The sequence below is a fragment of the Ischnura elegans genome, chromosome 2, assembly GCF_921293095.1.
Source record: "Ischnura elegans chromosome 2, ioIscEleg1.1, whole genome shotgun sequence".
In the NCBI taxonomy this organism is placed as follows: domain Eukaryota; kingdom Metazoa; phylum Arthropoda; class Insecta; order Odonata; family Coenagrionidae; genus Ischnura; species Ischnura elegans.
This window is the reverse complement of record NC_060247.1, coordinates 83,052,684-83,058,345: the sequence shown is the minus strand read 5'-3', so window position 1 is coordinate 83,058,345 and position 5,662 is coordinate 83,052,684. Positions and strand designations below refer to the sequence as shown.

General features: G+C 37.0%; 1 non-coding gene across 1 annotated transcript; it reads right to left on the bottom strand.

Annotated features, from left to right (window-relative positions):
- Positions 1-213: 213 nt before the first annotated feature.
- On the bottom strand, positions 214-286 carry Trnav-aac. The gene has a single exon. It is a non-coding gene; the product is annotated as a tRNA-Val (tRNA).
- Positions 287-5,662: the final 5,376 nt, after the last annotated feature.

Genomic DNA, 5,662 nt, shown 5'->3' with positions numbered 1-5,662 from the left:
CAGTTAAATTTGCAAGTTTTATTTTTATTTCTATCCTTGTTATACTTGCCAACTGCGGTCAAATGTAAGAGGATTGGTGGAGTGTGGAATAAATGGGAGTGGAAAATGTCACGCCCTAATACACTCTAAATGCAAATAATTTCTGGTACCGGAGAGATTTGTTAATATATTAAATTTCCTGGAAGAAAAATTGAAAAGTAATGTGAAAAAAACTGTTTCCGCCAGGGATCGAACCTGGGACCTTCCGCGTGTTAGGCGGATGTGATAACCACTACACCACGGAAACACATGCAATGAGATTTGAAAGTCAAGAGTTCTAACATTGGCGCCGACTCCATTCAGTGGCGCAGCGAGGGGGGGTGGGGGGTTTGGGGGATAAAACTCCCCCCAGAGCTCAGAGAAATTTTTGAGTTTAATCCATTTTACTTAATTTGATTGATATTACTAATATAATAGTGTATGGATCAATAAAATATCCGTCCGAAAGCCGTAAAACTCACCATTTTGAAACATTTAACTTAAAATCCCACAATATATTAATCTCGCACCTACAAACCTCTCTATCCTGGTGGGTATCCCATGCCCCCACACACCCCGGTATTAGTTGCACCCCCCCCCCAGCCTTAATTCCTAACTGCGCCCCTGTTTACAATTGTTATATAACTAACAAAAGTGCCTATAGAAGTGATAACTTCAAAAATCTTCCCCGTTCAGCCATTCACTGGGAAGCTTAAAAACAAAAATAAAACGCGAGAGTTATCACCCACTTATCATGAGTTGGTGACGTCGGAGATCTGGTTCATTTACTCCATCGAGGATAACTACTCACTGAAGGATGGAATCGCTCATATTATTACTGAAACGAGAAAGCTAAACTTACATGAGTCCTATGCGCAATTCCGAGGAGTGGCGAAGAGGCAGCGATAGCATAAGTTGGTGACGTCACCAACTCATCGGCAATATGGTTATGGCAGTCGATTTTTCTTCCCCAATAACTCGATTCGACGGCGGCGACGGATCGGTTCTCTTAAATTTTTTAATATATCATAGTAAAAAATAAGAAAAAATAGCGAACGAGCCAATCGTTAGTTTAATTCCATGCCTTAAATTCGTTCATAAGATATTGATTATGCCCGAAGACTCCTAAAATTAAGGCTACGGTCCAGGGCTTGTAAAACTACATTTTGGGATATGTAATTGCAATTTTATTTCCTTGCTGTGAGGTTGCAGTTATACATGTTACAGAATGTCAAAGAACACCGCATTTCCATCAATACTGATTTTTTTCGCGTTCAAAATTGAATGTAATAGATTGTAATAGAAAAATTCAGAGGAATGGATTGCATGTGACTGACAAATTCAATGCCATTAGTTAAAAAAGTATGTACAAAGTATCGCCCATTTAGATATTTGTTTTACATAGAGCATGATGCGCGTGACAATCCAGCTACTACGGCTGCCATAATTAGCGACGTAAAAATGAACGCAAATCTGAAGCACAACGCCAACTATCGAGATAAATTATTTCCGTCTAAGGTGGACTTCTTCTCACGCTGTAGATGACAGATTAAAAGATACAGCATAGAGCAAATGTATAAAGAACGATTCACCCTCATGTGCGCACCAAGTCCCTAACCTTGGAAAATTGCTCGTTCCTCCTTTTGAATGCGCGCCAGCAACTAGAGTCCTTGAGCGGCATGTAAGATGAGTGCGTGCGCATGGAATTCCGGAGCAATAAATCTTACATCACGTGCCCCCTAGGAAAGGTCTATTATTTTCCCTCATGATGTATATCTTTAAAACTCTGTAATAAAGAAAGCTTTAGAGATAACTACGTCAACTGCCTGCAACTGCACCACCCAAACCTAAACTAAAATTCATACCCGCGTCATTCCTAATAAACTATTTATAGATGCTACTCCACATTGGTTTCTTAATCGAATGTGATCACGTGAGAAGAAGGTGAAGTAATTAACCTCACTCTAGTATCATAGAAAAGAAATTCTAATTTTTTCATAAAAACAAAGCTGCGGAAATTGATAATCTATTTATTTCTCTTAAAGTGTTCTCATGAAAACTATTAATGCTTTATCACAAATAGCAAGGATCATAAGTATATAAAAATAACAATAGGGATTTTATTATTTTTTCAATAAGAAAAATTTAATAACACAGGAAAATTTTGATTCACTATAGTTTTCGCTTGTGGGATTATTTAATAAATGAATTTCAGCGATGGCGGATATCAATATTTTTACTGAACGCGTCCCTAGCCCCCGAAATGCCAGGAAAAATAGACAAATGTTAATCAGAAACGCTGTCTTTCAAAGCCATATTTTCCCTCAAGACATTTGTCCGCGCCGAAAACGCGTTTCCAAATGCTGTATCGGTGAGTCAAAAATTCACCCCAACCAGTCAGTTTAAAAACATTAAAGCTAATTGGCGCATGTGTTTACGTCATCGGTTTTTAATGCTCTTTGTGGGAAAAGGAAACTTAGAAATAATAATATAAACACAATGCATGAAGTTATTGGAAAATTGGCGACAGAATGCAAAGATCGTTATTTTTATATTTATTTTAATTTTGATTATTTTTTGTTACCAAACTGCTAGCTTTCTTTGAATTTTTTTCATTTTATTTCAGTTAGTAAGCGTTTTATGTTTCTACTACTTCTCTTGCATTACATTAAAAAAATACTTTTCCTCACTCCATGACAAGAATTGGATATCGCTCGGGAACCGATAATGGAAAGTGTTAATTCCTGAAAGGACTTAAATCACTCTTGTGGCCGAAAACACGATTGGCAGTTTTACTTACCGACACATTTGTGCACCTCTACTCAAATGGATATGCTTTTGATCAGTGGTACCCAACCGGTGGTATGCGTACCCCTTAGGGGTACGCGACGAACCAGTTGGGGATAAGCCAAAAATAATTGTTTATATTATAATTGCTAATGGCGGATTACAGGAACTATGTATCTCTAAGCCAGGACATATGTCTACATATTTAAGGGGTACTTAAAACAATTTTTCTATTTATACAATTATTTATAACTAAAAGTTCCACTTACCCGTGGTGACATTAAGTAATAAAATGCGCACGTTACATTTTTGGGGGTACAATATTAGTTATATACATATGGTACGGAAGGAAAAAAGGTTGGATCTATTATGGATAAATTAATAATAAAAACAGCTGTTTTGGATAATTTATCGATTAATTGAATCTGGGATGCAGAAAAAAGGAAAATGGACTCCGGAGTTGAATATATAACTTCATCTACGTAAGATAAATTTATGCAATAGTAATGTTCTACACGTAATGGAAATAATTTCAGTTTCAAAATTTTATTAATGCATCTCATTAAAATTTAAAAGAGCTATTAAAAATTAATAATATCATCTAAATATTCTGGCACTCGACAGAAAACGGAAAAACTAACTTCAAATACTAGTAAGAGTTAATGGCTGGGAAAAGACATGAAATTAATATGACAAGTAAATCGATGCAAGTTACATAAGCAGGAATTCTTTAATTCGAAAGTAGTAGTTACTTGTGAATTACATTTGCTTATGTAGGAAAAAATTATAGAACCATGTAAAATCAATAGTCAATCAAAAGTTCATTGATAGCTTATTCACCAACTACACCTAAAAATGTAAAATCATAGAGTTTTCGGACTTAGCTTCGAACCAGGAACGTGAGACTAACGTATATGAGACGTGAAAAAAATTGGACCGGTGTAAGTTCCACTATTTGAGCACCAGATTAGAGGAAAACAGACACTGTATTAAGGAAATGAGGGAGAAAGGTGCTTCAGTTACGGAGGCGTTTATTAAAAGGAAAGAGCTGATGATTGTGCGTATGGATGTAAAAAACTATGGGACGTATGCTTATGTGAGGCCTATGAGGTGTTTGTAGGAGAATGGAGAAGGTTCGATGGATGGAGAAGAAAAGGAATGACGATGCTAGTTTCTTTAGGTCAATGAAGTGCAGAGTGCCCAAGTGGTGTTGACCGTCTTTTATACACATGCGTCGGAGTCAGGAATCTTAGAAACTAATGAAACGGTCGTCTACGAAGATACACACAGGCGGTGCATATCCCGTAAGTTACTACTCTAAATTTTCATGACACCTCAAAAACCTACACGAAGATTCCTTGCTTTTTTCCTATCTTTTGCAATTATAAGCAAATTTGCCGGCCTCGGTGGCGGTGGAGTGAAATCCTCGCCCACCAAACCGCAGGTCGCGGGTTCGAATCCCGCCTGGGTAGGAGGTCTCTATCCAGGGTATGGATGTTTGTGTCATGCTTTGTTAATTCCTCCGTTGTAAAGGCCTCTATGTGCTGTTTACGAGGAAATTGAAAAATAAATAAATAAATTGAGACACTTACCTAAGACAACAACAATTGCGCGATATGAGATTTAGCCATTTCAATGTTGGGTACACGAGAAGATCCCCTCCTGTATATAAGCACTCCGAGGGTTTATGTCCCTTTTACCGATAAACCAGTCGCACGATAGGCAATCGCTTGGACGTGCGGAGCCAACGGATGCATAGAGATGGTGTGCCACCTCACATGGAGATGTTTGAAGGACGGGAAACGCGTGATATCCCCAGAAATGACCATCTTAGCATCGGAACAAGAGAGGGGCGCAATTGCCTTTCTTCGTCGTCCAACGCATCGCGGATGTGGCGACGCCCACTTGTCCCGTGCGACGCGACATGTGCTGGAGGATGTTCGCCTCTGGAATACGCTTATCAGACGAAAGATCGCACCGGATGAGCGAATGGTTACCGCACACTGTACACAATGTTGATTCAGTGTCTTCGAGAATAGGTCCTTAAGAATTGTAAATACAAATTTTTGCCAACGTTTAAACACCTTCATAAGGGCAATGAATGTATATGAGTACATGATGTTGTTAGATAAAAGGCATAAAAGGTTTCTGCAATATTTTTTACGATAATAAAATAATAAAATAAAATGAATACAGTTGCGAATTGATCAATAAGAAGAGACTGGAATTTTGACATTATATTCATTGAATGATAGTGAATTGACACTGAATCAACATTAACATAAAGGTCAAGAGAAATAAAATCTCAATTTATGAATCTATCCACAATAAACCATCCCTGTCTTTGGGTAAAGGCTAATAAAGTCCTAGAAAAAACAAAGCAGCATTAACAAAGAAATAACAAAATTTACAAATACCTTTACTAAAAATCGATTTAAAAAATATGAATAAAAAACCGTTGACATTTTTAAAAACAAGGTACGACTAAAGGCCATGAAAGTACAAATTACGAAATGATGGAAGGGTTAATTTATTTTATTTAACGATTATTTAGTCATCATTTAAAGCTTAATTTTTATAAATATTTCAAGTTTCTGACCATAACAAAATCTTTCCAAAACGCCTATTTTTTTCAAATCAAGTTAATTTCTAAAATTCATAACCATGGATAGTTTTCTTTCTATCTAGAGAAAAATTCCAATCATATTTCAAACCCTCAAATAATCGTAGAAAGTAATAGTAGTGGCTCTTTTTTGGGTAGAAGCAGTCACAGGGATTTCCTTTATTTGTGGTCGACCATGATTATTTGGCAAACACTCACTGTCCCTAGCTCCGTGATAGTTTTAACAGCATAAGC